Consider the following 16,905-nt stretch of genomic DNA (forward strand, 5'->3'; position numbering starts at 1 on the left):
CAGGACGTCCGGCGCTTACTAGGGCACGCGGCAGGCGGGGCAGCGGTATTTGGGCTTCTCCAAGCAGATCACACAGACGACGGTGCCACCACTGAGCGACGCCATGGTCTCCCGGCCCCGCCGCGCGCTGCTCTGGCCGCGGGTGCCACGTGCACGCTGTTTCTTCCGTCTCCTTAACCGGGACCAATCAGCGCGCAGCATTTACTGGCAGACAAAAGCAACAGATTGATCCTGCTTACCGTTCCAGGCCCAATCAGTAGAAAGTCGATACACTCGATGTACACGCAGTAACTGCATCAGGTTTTCCCTGATTGGGTCACATCGTGGAAGAACTTGTCAGTAGCCCTGTCCGCCCATACACGGCAGGGGGACTTGGAACAAGTCATCGGCCCCACATTTCCTTTCCTGGTGTGGACTTTCTGACTCTTGCACAGGCTTTGGGTTCTCCCGCGGCAGGGGGACTTGGAACGAGTCATCGGCACTCTCCAGTTCCGTTGCCCCACATTTCCTTTTCTGGTATGGACTTTCTGACTCTTGCACAGGCTTTGGGTTCTCCCCGCACATGTCATTTGCTTATCTCTAGAAAACGAGAAGTCCAGCCATTGGTCAAACCTCTGTCAGATCACGAGACACACACATGCCCTTCCCAGCCTAGGCCAGTGGTAGGCAAACTCATTAGTCAACAGAGCCAAATATCAACAGGACAACGATTGAAATTTCTTTTGAGAGCCAAATGTTTTAAACTTAAACTATATAGGTAGGTACATTGTTATTAACTTAATTAGGGTACTCCTAAGGCTTAGGAAGAGCCACACTCAAGGGGCCAAAGAGCCGCAGTTTGCCGACCACTGGCCTAGGCCATTTTTCTCACGGGAAAGAAAGATGAGGCTTGGTCACTGACAAACGTTTATTGAATCTAACTGTGAGTCCTGCTATGAGCAGATGCTGGGACAGGACACCCAGGGATTATCAAAGGTTGTCTCTGGTCTCTGGGAGCTTAGGGCTTTGAGTGAAGGAAGGAGGGGGAGGTGGGAAGGAAGATACTCAGTTTTAGAGTCATGCTGACACTAGCCTGCACTTGCATGACCCTGAGAGTGAGTGCCTCCTTAAATTTTGCACCCTTGGTTTCTCACTCACCTCACCCTAGTCCCAGCCCAGGGTGGGGCAGATTAACCAGGTAAGAGAAGAGTGACTTCTGGCCCAAAGATGGGAATCCTGTCCTACTGAGTCCAGATAGGTGAGCTCTGATGAGCCTTGAATGCCACCTCAGGCTTTAGGAATAGACAAATTCACATTTTATTGGGAGCCCCCCTCTTCCTCAAAGCCCTGAGCATTGCCCCATGTGAGTGGTGCCCTCACCCTAAGTGCTTCCCCCTTGTGTTGGCTCATCAGCCCTCAGGATCCCAATACAAGGGTCCCCCATGACTTTCAAGATCTGTGGGAATGCATCTGCTACAACCAAGGCAGCCATTCTAGTCTTAGCTCAAACCCCTCCCTGGCTGTGTGACTTGGAAACATTGATTATCCTCTCTGAGCTCCCTCATCTATTAGATATCCAGACCTATATTCCCTATCTGTTGTGAGGCAAAGAGGAGACCATGTATTAAAAGGTTTATAATCTGAAGCACTACAAAGAGTTATTTCCATGATATCTAAAACATTTCTGTACTCTCCTGGAGCTCCAGTCCAGACCCCATGAGCACAGGTCCCAGGCCCAAGTCCCGGGTTTCTGCCGTCAGCCTCTGAGCTGTGCTGGCCCTGGGTGTGAGTGACTATCCATCCTTCCTTTGGCCGTGCCAGGCTGTCCGGAGGACGCTGTCCAGTCCTCAGTGCTGAACCGTCAGGTCCCCCCTGGCTGCCTCCCTGCACTACTGTCCCTACCTCCAGCCTCCAACCAGGTGCCCGGGCAAAATTCAAGACGCATCCACAATGACCCAATAATCTGCAGTGTTCTTTGTATTCCTCAACAATTGTGGGTACCGCTGGTTTCTATCAGAAGTATCCCAGCAGGTCTGTGCTTACCTGGGAAGGCCAGGGAGAAGGTGACTTGTCACACCACCCTTGAATCCCGTGCCCTGTCTGGCACCGGTAGAAATTCACCCATTATGGACATCACCACTGCCCTCTCCAAACTTTTCTTGTGAATTGTGTTTGGAGGCTGAGGCCACAGAAAGTTTCCACAATTTTTAGGGGTTCAACCCCACCCACATCCAAACCACACTGAATCCCCTAACTCCGGGTCCAGGAATGGTGACTCCAGCAAAAAAAACAAAAAATTCCTGGGATTCCTCCCAGGCACATTCTACGCAGAAAAAAAAAAAACCCTCCCTCCCCTCTGGGAGACCCCCAGCTTCCATGGACAGCCTCACCCCTCCTGCTCCAAGGTCCAGGACAGGTGGCTCAGCTGTGATGGCGATGAAATTGAGGAACATCAAGAAGCCACGGAAGACCAGCCCAACTCCTCTGGGCAGTGGCTAGTTCCGAGAAGAATGACAGATCTGACTCCAGGCCCAGCAATGTCCGCACTGACGCGGACGCCCATGGTGGCACCTGGCTCCCCTGGACCTCCACCGTGCCCATCCTAGCAACTGTCTCGCGCCTCCTTGGCGTCAGACTGAGCAGTGCCGACGTGGAGAGGCGAGGTAATAACCTGGCGCAATGGTTTTCAGAGCTACGGGCCCTGGCAGGCGCTGTCCAGCGCATTTCAGACAAGCCAATCCTGGGGCTAACAACTCCTAAGACCCCGAGGCGCGCGGAGACGCCCAGGCCTGACGCCCATCACCGCCAGAGGGCGCTCCAGGTAGCGATCGGCCCTGGTGCAGCAGCGCTCGCTCCAGACCTAACGGAGAAGACAAGGCTGTCTCACCTCGCAGGCAGACAGGCAGGAGTTAAGTCCGCACCTGGGCCGCCGCGCCTCGCACCTCGCCAAGTGGCAGGGAAAGAGCCGAAAGCGCGGCAAGGAAGCAGACGACCGACCGATGGGCAAATGTGTCTGGACGAAAACAAGGCCCACGCTAGCGAGGACTCCAAATGCAATTGGCTGTCCAGGGGCAGTTCCCCAGTGACTATCGCCCCATGCTCCCTGTCAGCCCCAGAGGGTGGAGGCCACCTACATTAGTCTGACAAAAGTTTAATCTGGAGCTTTTGAGTTACTAACTAGGGCGTGAGCCCCTGCCCTGCACCTTCCCTCAATGCCACGATGGGGCGGGCGGATCAATCTAATCAGCCCACTAGGGCTACACATTGCCCTTATCAGAGTCCAGGGGTTGATAAGGTCAGACTATTTTCGCTGCCTTGCTAAATCTCAGCTTCTCTCTGGAGAGAGAACACCTCTATTCCTGCCCCCCAGGATGGGGATTTCAGGTGACCGACTACCATGTTCTCATCTGGCCCCCCTCCGTTTTCCCTCCCGTGTTCAGGTGTTCAAGTGAGTGAGGTTGCTGGTGGGAGTCAATAAAAGGAGGCCTGAGGTTCTGGTGGAGTGGTCCCAATAATTGATTCCCAGCTCTCTGCATGTTATAGCTGTGAAATGGTATCCGTTCCCCAACTCCAGACAATGACAGTCTGTCCTACAGTTAGACTTCAAAGAGAACTTCCAAACAATAAAAGGATAGAGAATAACTGCATTATCCACAGTCCCAGGAGAACTGGAAAGTACAAACAGTGCAGGTCACCATTGTTTCATGAACACACTCACCCTGCCACCCACAGCTCCACACTTTTTTTCCCTCACACTCTCTCCCACTTGTAAGTCCACATAGATCTCCTTAGGACAGAGATCAAAGGAATCAAGACTTCCCAACCAGATTCTCCTAGAAGCTTCGAAGGGTCCCATGTGGAGCGGGGCCCAGAATGGGGGTCCCCAAGCTAGGCAGACCCAGCTCTAAAGGTTCTGGGTCCAGCCTGGTGGTGTGTCTCAGTGGTTGAGTGTGGACCTATGATCCAAGAGGTCACAGTTCAATTCCTGGTCAGGGCACAGGACCGGATCCTGGGCTCCGTCCCCAGAATGGGGTGTGCACGAGGCAGCCAATCAAGATTCTTTCTCATCATTGATGTTTCTGTCTCTCCTTTCCCTTCCTCTCTGAAATCAATACAATATATTTTTAAAAATTAAAATTAAAAAGAGGTTTTGGGTCCAGAGGTCTTGGGGCGTGTACTGGTTACAGATAAGTCCCGACAGGCAGGTTGTGACCGGTCTTGAGCGGCCAGAATCAGGAGAGAGGGTGTTACACATATACGTAGCCCTGCACCTCCTCCCGACCCAAGGATCCCAACCTGTTAAGGATTCTCGCACCACCTGCGCTCGCCCTCTAGGGGCCAAAAATCGTCTCTATCTCTAACAGCCTTCCCTTCTTTGTCCGGTCAGACACCCCGAGTAGTTCTGGCAGGAGCCGCCCGCCTGCCCCGGTGGCGCTGTCCAGCCCGCGGTGCTGAAGCGCCCAGAGCCCTGCCGCCAGAGAACAGATGGCAGGCAGTCCTAGCCTGCAGCTGCTATTCCTAACCCGGGCATCGTCCAGACTGGCCTATTAATCTGTACGGATGCTTGTCTGCCTCTGCAGGTTTAAACTGGAATTCCCCCAGAGATCCGAGCTTTCCTGAGGAGGCCCAGGAATGCCAGTGTTTGTCCAGGGGCCTGGAGGCTCAGGAAGTGGACAGTACTCAATTCCTGTGCGCCATTCTGGAAGTAGTAGGCATTCACGCACGACAGGCATCTCCACTGCCCTCTTCACACTTGTCGTAGGAGTTGTATGGTTCCCCGCACACTGGGGAGAGCCCCTCACTTTCCTTCCCACGTGCATCCAAACCAGCAGGGCCAGCTACCTGAAGGGTGGGGGGGGGGGGCATAAGACCATCCCTGGGGTTCCTCTCATACACATTCCTTGCAGTAAAGATGCCTCCACTCTGGATGACCACCAATTTTCATGGATACCCACGACTGCTCTCCTCACCCAATGTCCAGGCAGGCAGGGGAGATCCGGGGTCCCCAGTGAAGGGCTCTGCAACTTGGAGTCTAGAGTCTTGCCCTTGAAGGAGTAAATGACATGGTTGCCCAGTGAATTTATCATAATCGTGATGGCAGTGATGTTGGGCAGCATGAAGAAACTGGGTAGAACTACTAGGGCAGAAACTAGTCCAGAAAAGAGGGGCCAGTAGGATGCCAGAAGGAGCAGACAGGTGGCTGCATTGGTGCCCAGGACCAAGCCCACACTGGACCTACCATGTCCTGTTGCCCCAGAACCTCATGGGTGACCATTATGGTAGCCCAGGGCCCAGTCATATCTCCTCAGCATCAGTCAAACCTCAGTTCAGATTGGGAGAGGGATGAGGTACAAGTGGAGGCCAAAGGGTGGATAGTGAGTCATGTTGCTTGACTCTTGAAGCCTGCTCCCTCTCCTGATCCAGGATGCCTGCTGGTGCAACCTGGATGAATGGAGACAGGCAGTGATGCTCAGCCTGTGGGAGGAACACACCTGTGCGGGCAGGAGTGGGCAGTCCACCAGCAGTTGAAAAAGTCTAACTCCACCCCAACATGTGAGCCCCATACTGTGGCCCCCATGGCAACAGATTAATAACTAGTGTCACCCTGGGCATCATAGTGACCCCAAAAGGCAAAGTGGATATTAGCAAACCCATTAGGCAGATGGGAAGACAGAGGGTCAGAGAAGGCATGGGAAAGTGCTAGCACCCCCAAAGACAAACTTCTGGTGTTCAACTCACTCCAACATCCTCCTCCCTGTTCCTTGTTCTCCACTTCATTCATCCAGGACCTGGTGATAATGGAGGTCCCTTCTGTCAGACCCAAACAGCTCTGGTTACCATGGTAATTGATAAACAACCGCTCCAGGGTTCTCAACAACATAATCCTTCTGGGGGCGGGGGGACAGTCGGAGGGATCTTACTACCTTAGGGCCAACATGCCACCCTTTGGCTGGCCTGACACAAGCACATGAACACCACCCGGCGAGGAAAGGACTGCCAGTCAGACCCAGGGGACAGGTGGGGGCCTGAGGAAGTGCAGGTGCCTCCTCACCCGCTGGGCCTGCAGGCAATGAGCCAGAATGCTGCTTCAGCTTCTCATCACAGAGTTGAGCCACAGCTGTGCCATGCTGTTACTGGGGAAAAACATGAATCCAAATACACCCAGCAGGCCTGGCAGAATGAGGGAACCTGAGGGGCCACGCCACCGGAAGGAGGTCAAGGTGGGAGCCCTCTCATCAGATCAAAAGATGGGCAGCCTGAGTGTCCACATACGAACCAGAAGAAACCCACCACTGGGGCACCCGGGATTGAGGCAGAAGAACATGAGTGTGATCCTAATGTGGTGACGCTGGGAAGCACGGAGAAGCCAGATGCAGCGCCCTGCAGCAGGGCCCAATTCAGAAAAGAGGGCACTGAGCAGCCGGAAGGCACACTGTGCTTCCCCGAGCCCCGGGAGGGCCTGCTGCTCCTCAGCTCCTGCTCTGCCCCCGAGCATTCTTCCGCGGCCTTCTCCTGCCTTCCTGTCTTCAGGCTGGGGCAGTGTGAAGCCCAGAGGGAGACCAGATACTAGTTGCCACCCAGTAGGTTCCAGGTGAGCTGAGCCTGCAGCAACTGCCCAGTTGCCAGTGTCCAGCACGGCCAGGCACGGCTCCCAGCCCAGTCTGACCCCCGTGGCAACAGTGCGTGGGCTGGACTAGGTGCCCAGCCCACAGGGCCTCAGCAGCCACATGCCAAAGAGCTGGCTGTCTGGGGAGGGAGCAATGTGGTGCCCTGGGTTTCTAGCAAGGAAGCATTTCCTCTGAGAAAGCAGACCCTGAGCCAGCCCAGTGCTCCACAAGGGGCTGCTGGGCCACGGGCTGTCCGGAGCACCACTGTCTGGCTGCTTCTGAGCCAGCCCTGGGAGGGTGGACAGCCAGCCAGGAGACTGCACATCACCCACCCACCCTCACCCTGTATCCGCTACAAAATGAAAATGCTAGGCCCTTGGTTCAAAAACCGTTAAGCATTCGAGTATTAAACCAAGTGCAGCCCCTCTGAAACTTCACGAGTTCCACAGCCATGAAGCCCACCCATCCCATATAAGGCTCATTAAACTTGAACTGCACTTCAGGTTAACTTAGGGGTTACTTGCTATGGCAGAGCCACTGTCCCCCACCTCCTGGTTTGCCAGAATAAGGGAGGAGGCAGGGCCGTTTGATCTCGCCCTCCCACAGGACCTACGGAGGGGGGAAGTGAGTTATCTATGCAGACTTGCTAAATCTCGGCCTCTTTCTGCAGTTCTGACACCCCTATCCTTCCCCAGGGCATGGGGGGAGCTGGGATCACACCTGAAAGAAGTAGGTAAGGTGGGGTCATTAGAGGAGTTTCTGACACATTCTCAGTGGCTTGTCTCCGTTTTCCTTCTGATACCTAAGAGATAGGAGTTCAGGTCTTAAAAGAGGATGCATATGGTAGTAGTATCGGAAAGTCTCTGGGAGCGAGCTGAAGTTCTGGGTATCAGGGATAGGGTGGACCTAAAGAGTTGCTTTCCAGTTCTCTGTTTGCTATTTTATTATCGTTAAATGATGCCCTCCCCACAACTGAAACACTAGGGAAGGACGGACAGGAGGAAGACCTTCCAAACTGTCAATGGCCCTCAACTGTTGGGAGCGCGGGGGCAGCAGAGGGCGCCATTGTGCAAATACAATCCTGGGAGGAGGCGCCCACAGGCGCTCATTTTTTCTCACACCCTCCCTGAGACAGGTTAGGAAGCCAGGACAAACGGAAAAGGGAAACTAAGACAGGAAGTTGGACAGCTAAGCAGTTTACAGCCCTCTAGTAAATCACAAAATCTTATCTTCCCTAACCAAGGACACTGAGAGTAAATGGTTTACACTTCTCCCCAACGGAGGGTAGATAGCACAAATCACCCGACTCGGGAAGACAGATAACAGAAATCAAGTTAGTGCCGCGTGTGCCAGCCACACCCAGGGACAGATGAAGTCAGGGGAATAAATCTCATTTTGGCACTTCAGCATAAAGCTGATGCAATATTCTACTTAAGTTCTCCCCTAAAATTCCTATCTTTAGAAAACAGATAAGAACCCTCAAGAAAAAGACCCAGCTCGGGCTCTCTCTGGAGCATGCCCACGCCTTTCTTCCCTCTCGTTTGTGCATCTCTACTTTTCTTTCCTAAACTCTTAAGGGTCCCCATGAGACTTGCAACTGAGGGAGCAATGGGCAGCGGTAGCTCGTCCTGGGCTTACCCCTGAACTTGTCTCCACGGCCCCTTTTTCTCTGACTTTTCAGTGAGCTAATGGCAGCGCCACCGTGGCTCACTTCTTTCACCGTGACTTTTACTTCTCCGTGAGTCCATGCAGCCCAGCATGGCCCACTTCTTTCCTATAACGTTTCTGTTGAGCCAAAGCTGAGAACCGCCTAGGCGCTCGCTCTCTTGTTGCTTCTTCTACGCTAAGCCTTTCCTTGTCTCACTGTCCCCAGCTTTAATAAACATGCTCTCGAAATCACCTGGACTCATATTGTGAAATCTTTCCTGCATGAACCCACACACTACTGGCCGGCCTGAGGCAGAGCTGCTCTAGGCCCAGTCCCCTTTCGGTGACCTCTCTACCCTGCAAATCTACAGAAACACCCCTGTTACTCCTCCACCACCACCACCACCACCACACACACACTCTCCCTGTTTTACAGGAACATCAGAAAGCAAAGAGTTAGAACTCCAGGTTCAGATTCTCCAAACGGCCTCTGAGGGTCCCTTAAAGGGTGGTGCCTCCCAAATCTTTTGCCTTCACCTTTACCCCACCTCCAAACTATTTTCATGAGCTGATGATAGTTCTGCTCTGCGAGGAGCCGGGGAGAGAAACTGGGACCCTGGTTTCCTTCCCCAGCCTGTGGCCCTGCCCCTCCACTGGGAAGATGTTCCCTGCATTGTTATTTTCCATGGAAAGTGAGCTGATGACACAATTTGGTGTTTAAAAAAAAAAAAAAGAAAGAAAGAAACAGGCCAAATGAAGTCACTTTTGCTAAGCCATATCATTAAACCAAAATTTAATAACTAACCTAATTCAGTTTCAGCCTTTTCCAGGAGTAGAATTTTAAACCAATCAGCCTGGAATTTCCTGATCAGACACTTCTGCATAAGACCTCCTGCCTGAAATAATCCACTCTCTTAATCCCACCTCTTTCTGCTTACAAAAACATTCCACTTTGTACAACTCTTTGGAGTGCCTCTCTACTTGCCAGATGGGATACTGCCCGCTAAAGAGAAAATCACAGGCCCAAAATGCCATCCCTCATGCTAAAAGCCCATTATAACCAAACCTAGATTTAATACTTGATTTAAGTGCAGTTTCAACATCTCACAGGAATGTAATCTTAATGCACCAGTTTGGAATTTTCTGGTCAACCACCAGGAAGGCTCCCTCCAACCGAAAAGAAAAAGATGTCCTGGCCTCAAAATAATCCTTTCTTTGCTTTTGTTACTAGCTCCCTTGCCCGATCCTTCTTCCTATAACAACCTTTCATTTTGTAAAATCCCCCACAGTACCCTTCTAGTTGTTAGATGGGGTGCTACCCAATAGATAAATTGCTGAATAAAGACAATTAGATCTTCAACGTTACTCATTTAACATGCCTGATTTAGGCCATACTGGCCTCAATAAATTCAAGAAGATTGAAATCATATCAAGCATCCTTTTCATCATAATGGCATGAAAAAAATACAAATATGTGGAGACTAAACAACCAGTGAATCAAAGAGGAAATCAAACAAAAAATCAGAAACTATCTTGAATAAATGAAAATAAAAACACAACTTTTCAAAATTTATAGGATGCAGCAAAAGCAGTTCTAAGGGGGAAGTTCAGAGCTATACAAGCCTACCTAAAGAAAAATCCCAAATAATCCAACTTTATACCTAGAGGAATTAGAAAAAGAAGAACAAACAAAACCCAAAGTAAACAGAAGGAAGGAAATTTTAAGATCAGAATGAAAACAAAATTAAAAAAAACAGAAAATATCAATAAAACTAAAAGCTGGTTCTTTGAAAAGATAAATAAAATAGACAAACTCATCAAGGAAAAGAGAGTGAGAGCCCAAATAAATAAAATCATAAATGAAAAAAAGAGAAGTTACACCTGACACCACAGAAATTTTTAAAAAATCATTAAAGAATACTATGAGCAATTATAGAGAAAATCACAGGCCAATTTGATAATCTAAATAAATGAATAGATTTTTAGAAGTATACAACCTTCCAAGATTGAACCAGAAAGAAATAAAAAATCTAAAAACACCAATTACTAGCAGTGGAATTAAAGCAATAATAAAAAAAAGTCGAGGACCAGATAGCTTCACAGATGAATTCTACAAAACACTTAAAGAAGAATTAATACCTATATTTATTTTTTAAATATATATTTTTATTGATTGATTTCAGAGAGAAAGGAGGAGAAAGAGAAAGAGAGAGAGAGAGAGAGAGAGATATTGATTTCAGAGAGAAAGGAGGAGAAAGAGAGAGAGAGAGAGAGAGAGAGAGAGAGAGAGAGAGAAACATCAATGATGAGAGAGAATCATTGATTGGCTGCATATCCCACACTGGGGATGAAGCTCAAAACCAGTGCATGTGCCTTGACCAGGAATAGAACCTGACCTCCTGGTTCATAGGTCAGTGCTCAACCACTGAGCCATGCCAGACAGGCAATACCTATATTTCTTAAAGTATTTTAAATATTGAAGAGGAAGGAACACTTCCAAACTCATTTTATGATGCCAGCATTACCCTGACACCAAAATCAGATAAGACATTACAAAAAAAAGAAAATTCAGGCTAATATCCTTGATGAACATAGATGCAAAAATTATCAACAAAATGTTAGCAAAACAGATTCAACAATTAATTAAAGGGATTATACACTATGTCCAAGTGGGATTCATCCCAGGCATGCAAGGATGGTTGAACATCCATATATCAATCAATGTGATATATTACATTAACAAAAAAAAGGACTAAAACCATATGATCATTTCAACAGATGCAGAAAAAAAGCATATGAAAAAATTCAACATCCTCTTATGATAAAAACTCTCAATCATTAGAACTAATAAATGACTTCAGTAAAGTTGAAGGATGATACAGAATCAATCTACAGAAATCTATTGCATTTCTATTCATCAATAACAATCAGAAGAAGAAATTAAGAAAACAAACCCATTTACAATCACATCAAAAAGTATAAAATACCTATGAATAAATTTAGCCAAAAAGGTGTAAACTGTACTCTGAAAACTGTAAGACATTGAAGTAAGAAATTTAAGAAGATATAAACAAATAGAAGGATAAATCTTGTTCATGGATTAGAAGAGTTAATGTTGTTAGAATGTCCTTAGCACCTAAAGTAATATACAGATTCAATGAAACCCCTATTAAAATAGCATTCTTCTCAGAATTAGAACTAATCCTACAATTTATATGAAACCACAAAAGACCCTGGATAGCCAATGAAATCTTGAGAAAGAATAAAGTGAGAGGTATCATGCTCCCCGACTTCAAACTGTACTACAAAGCTACAATAATTAAAACAGTACGGTACTGGCATAAAAACAGATACATAGATCAACAGAATAGATTAGAGAGCCCAGAAATAAATCCTTGTTTATATGGCCAATTAATCCATGACAAAGGAGGCAAATATATACAGTGGGGTAAAGGCAGTCTCTTTAATAAGTGGTGTGGGCAAAACTGTACAGACACATGCAAAAAAAGAAATATACAAAAATAAACTCAAAATGGATGAAAGACATAAATGTTAGACTTGAAACTATAGAACTCATAGAAAAAAACAAAGGCAGGAAACTCTCTGATGGTGCTCTTATTACTGTCTTTTTGGATATATCTCCTTGAGCAAGGGAAACAAAAGAAAAAAATAAACAAATGAGACTACACTAATTTAAAAAGTTTTTGCACAGCAAAGGAAACCATTAACAACACGAAAAGAGAGCCTACTGAAGGGGAGAAGGTATTTTCAAATTATACATCTAACAAAGAGGTTAATATCCAAATCTAAAAATAACTCATACAATTTTAACAGCAAACACCCCTCCCCAAAAACAGTGCAATTAAAAAATGGACAGAGGATCTGGATAGGCATTTCTCCCAAGAGGACATCCAGATGGCCAACAGACAAATGAAAAGATGCTCAACATCACTAATCATCTGGGAGATGAATATTAAAATCATAATGAGATATCACCTCACACTGTCAGAATGGCTATCATCCATAAATCAACAAGTAGCAAGTGCTCGCAAGGATGTGGAGAAAAAGGAACACGCCTACACTGTTGGTGGGATTGTAAATTAGTGCAGCAACTATGAAAAACAATATGGAGATTCCTCAAAAATTTACAGCTAGAACTTCCATATAACCCAGAAATTATTCTTCTGGGTATTTATCCAAAGAAAACAAACACATTAATTTGGAAAGATATCTGTACCACTATGTTTACTGCAGCATTGCTAATAATATCCAAGATATAGAAGCAACCTAGGTGTCCATCAATAGGTGGACATGATAGTATACAGGATGGAATGTTATTCAGCAATGAAAACTTGCCATTTGTGACCACATGGGTGGACCTAGAGGGTATTATGCTAAGTGAAATAAGTCTGACAGAGAAAGACAAATACTGTTCAATCTCACTTTTATGTGGAATCTAAAAAATAATTAAATCAATTAAAAAAACCACAACAGCCCTAGCCTGTTTGGCTCGGTGGATAGAGCGTCAGCCTTCGGACTGAAGGGTCCCGGGTTTGATTCCGGTCAAAGGCACATGCCCGGGTTGCGGGCTCGATCCCCAGTGGGGGACATGCAGGAGGCAGCCAATCAATGATTCTCATCACTGATGTTTCTCTCTCCCTCTTCCTTCCTCTCTGAAATCAATAAAAATATATTTAAAAAAACACACACAACAGAAACAGATCTACAGATAATAGAGAACAAGCTGATGGTTGCCAAAGGGGAAAGGTTGGGGGAAGAGAACTTTTTCTAAGACCCCAATTCATGAATTGCTTAATAAAGCCCATTAGAGCTTCAAATTTACTCAGTTGAATTTTTGGTGTTTTTTATTTTTGTTTTTTTAACACTGGGTACATTGTGAAGCTGCAAGGTGACATTTGTGAAGGCTGTGAGGTAACACGAACTCATGTTTACAGTAAAATGTGAAGGTTAAAAAGCAGGACGCTAAGTTGTTCACTATGTCAATAGTGTTTTGCATATTGATAAAGACTAAAAGGGAAGACGGAAAAATGGAACAGATGAATTAAGGTTATTTCCTTAAGATTTTTTTCCCCTTAAAACTATGTCAAATTATAAAATGGTTGCCTTTAGAAGACAAGGTTATTGGTCACTCTTCCCCTTTGCTTCTTCCCAAATATTCTACACTGAGTAGATATTATCTGGATAATCAGAGAAAAGGAAACTACAACACCCCCCTCTCCCCATCCCCACCCCCTCGCCGTGCTCAGGTGCCGCACACCCACAAAGAAGTTGTTGCCACAGCATTCATGGAGTAGGGACTGTCCCCCTTCCCCCCAAGGCTGCCTGTGTGGCTCTTCCCTGCATTCATGGAGTAGGGACTGTCCCCCTTCCCCCCAAGGCTGCCTGCGTGGCTCTTCCCTTTTCTCCCCACCTGGTTGCACCCTCATCGCCCTCCTTAGAGGTCCTTCCACTACAAAGCCAGAACGTAAATGAATACACTTGGAAAATGCAAGGAAGCGCTGTCAGATCTCAGCCTCCTGCTGTTGTCAGCCTGGGCTCCGGCGGCTGAGAGGGGCGGGAGAGCCATGGGGGAGTTTTCCTGAGCTCTGCAGGGCAGGAACAGAACATATGTCCTCTCTGGAGCCAGATTATTCCGTGCTTGTTCCTGCTGTTATTACTTCAAAATGTTCAGGTGCAGAAGTGCCTGCCAGCCCCTCTAATAAGGAAGCCCTTGTCTTTCCCCATGAGGACTCTCAGCACTCTCTCTGTCCCGCTCTTTTTGCTCCCGCGGGATTCTCTCCACAGAGCAGAGAAAGAAGGTAGGTTTGAAGGTGGGGGAAGAGGGACTGCAGCCTCCACAGATGCTGGCAGGAAAGGAGCTTTCTTGTCTCTGCTAGACTATGGCAGAGATCCAGGTTGGGGAGTGATGGAGCTGAGGCTATTGGTTAAACCTTGTATTACATGTGGGTTTAATCTCAATATCCAGGGATGCAAAATCTGCAGTCTCTGCAAACCTACTTATCTACTAATAAGAGGAGACTGCAGAAAGCAAGGGGAGCTGGGGGCTGGGGGTCCCCATGGGAGGAAGGTGTATGTGTTGCGGGGAATGAGATGGCATGGGAAGAACATCGGGGTGAGGGAGACCAGGGTTCAAATCCCAGCTCTGTTCTCTCCTTGCTGGGCAACTTGGGCGAGTCACCGCCCTCTCTGAGCCTCAGCTTCCTCTCTGTAACTCAAGGATCCTTGTCCCTTTCTAGGGCCGAGTGGCTGAGGCTGTTTCCTGGCCTATAAAATCAGGATCTTGATATCTACCCCTTATCGAAGGACAGATCAGTCCAGCCTTCTAATCCCAACTAACAAATCCTATCCATCTGGTGCCAAATACTTCTCCAGTTTCCTCTCAGCACTCTCCCCTCTCACTTGATGCTCCTACCCACCCACCCACCTCCACGCCTTTTCTCATTGTTTCCTCTGCCTGGATTTCCCTTCCTTTTGGGGATTAACAACTACTTGTCTTCTAATACTCAGCTCACCTCCTCCAGGAAGCTTTCTTAGATTCCCCACCTCCGGCTGGGTGAGGTGCCACTGCCCTGGGCTCCTGGAATATTCACGGGCATATACCACTGTTGCCCTCACAGTGATTACAGCTGAGGTTTATCGAGCTTTCTAAGTGCCTGGCCCTCTACCAGACCCTTTACCCAGCATCATCTAGTTAAATCCTAACCATACCTACGGGAGGGAGGTGTCTTTGTCCTCATTTTGCCGATCAGAACACTGACCCGAGGGAGGTGAAGGGTAAGTGTCCAGGTTGGGATGTGAACCAGGGCGGTGTCACGCCAAAGCCCATTAGAAGTTTTTGCTACACACTCTGTCTGCCCATGTCACCCCTTGAACACAGGCAGTTTTCTGTTTTGAGATATGTTCTATCCTTCCTCTCACCTGTGGATACCACGAGCGCAGTGCTGAGATAGGTGCCTCCGCCCCACTCTGCCAATCGGAGTCCCAGGAAGGGCTGAGTCCGAAACTCGCATTTTCAGGGCCCTTGCAGTTGGGGCTTCCCTCTTGCCCTTCAGCCTTGCTCACCCCGCCCTAAGCCTTGTTATCTAGGAAGAACCATGATGCCAGGGCCCCTCCCTGGGCTCAGCCCTGTGTCCCCTGCCACCTGATGTTACATCCACACCTGCCTCGGGTCAGGTTTAATCCAGGAGGAGGGACCTCCACTGAGAGGTCATGGTCACGTGTCCTAATATGTCCCACCTGGCTTCAGCTCACTGAATGCTCACAGTAACCTAAGAGGAAGTGAGGGGTATGGTTTTCATTTTACAGATGAGGGAAACTGAGGCTCTGCTGACATCAGAGCAAGTGGAGGCGACCAGATGTGACCCCACGGTTGTCTGACCGCCAAGCCCTCTGGCTTGCCCACTGCCCCCCTCCTGTTCCTGGAAGGGCCTTGTACGTGCAGATCCTCAGAGGATGAGAACTATGATTCAACTCTGCATCCGTCTCGGGTCAGCGTGACACCCAGGCACCAGGACGGTTGTGAAGTCTGGGCTGGGAGGGGCAGGCTCACAGCGAGCCCAATAACTTTACTGGCAGAGGTCAGAAGGGCAGAGATTGCCATCCCCACCTTAGAGATGAGGAAGTTGCAAAAAGAGAGGAGTAGGAAGGTTGCCTAAGGTTGCCCCTGAGTCAGAGGAAGAGCAGGGATTAAACCCACAACCTTGGTGTGAGGCTCTAACCAACTGAGCTACCCAGCCAGGGTAGTGATGCCCATCTTTTACCTCCTCCCCTGCCCAAGCTTTTTTTTTTTTTTTTAATCCTCATCCAAGATATCCTAAGAGAAAAGGGGGTTGGGGTGGGGGAGAGGGAGAGAGGGAGAGGGAGAAAGAGAGAAAGAGAGAGAGAGAGAGAGATCGATCGGCTGCCTTCTGAACATTCTCCAACCAGGGATCAAAAATCGCAACCCAGGCCCTAACCCGTTTGGCTCAGTGGATAGAGCGCCGGCCTGTGGACTGAAGGGTCCCAGGTTCAATTCTGGTCAAGGGCATGTACCTTGGTTACCAGCACATCCCCAATAGGGGGTGTGCAGGAGGCAGCTGATCGGTGTTGCTCTCTCATCGGTGTTTCTCTCTCATCGATGTTTCTAACTCTCTATCCCTCTCCCTTCCTCTCTGTAAAAAAATCAATAAAATATATTTTTTTAAAAATCACAACCCAGGTATGTGCCCTGACCAGGAATCAAACCTGCAACCTTTTGGTGCACAGGATGATGCTCAACCAACTGAGCCACTCCAGCTGGGCTCTCATTCCCCATCTTGCTGGCCCCAAAACACAATAGAGGTGCACCGACCTGAGAAGAGCATAATTACCTAGGGAGCAGCTCCCCCTCCCACACTCCTCTCCCCTGGGGGCTCCAATGCAATGGGTTTTGAAGTGAATTGAGAGTCGCTGATCAACAGCCCCTTAACCCCACAAATGTTTCCAAGTCTCTCTCCTGCCAGGTGGGGCTGGCCTGGGGTCAGTGGACCCTCTGAGGTAGACCTCATTCCCAGGAATAGGCTTCTCCCGCCCTGCCCTGCCCGTCCACAGTCCTGAAGGATTTATAGCCCTGTGAACAACCATCCACTTCCCCAAAAAAGGCCCTTGGGGAAATCCCGCCCAGGGCCAGGCT

Source organism: Myotis brandtii, unplaced genomic scaffold (assembly GCF_000412655.1).
Source record: "Myotis brandtii unplaced genomic scaffold, ASM41265v1 scaffold120, whole genome shotgun sequence".
Classification (NCBI taxonomy): domain Eukaryota; kingdom Metazoa; phylum Chordata; class Mammalia; order Chiroptera; family Vespertilionidae; genus Myotis; species Myotis brandtii.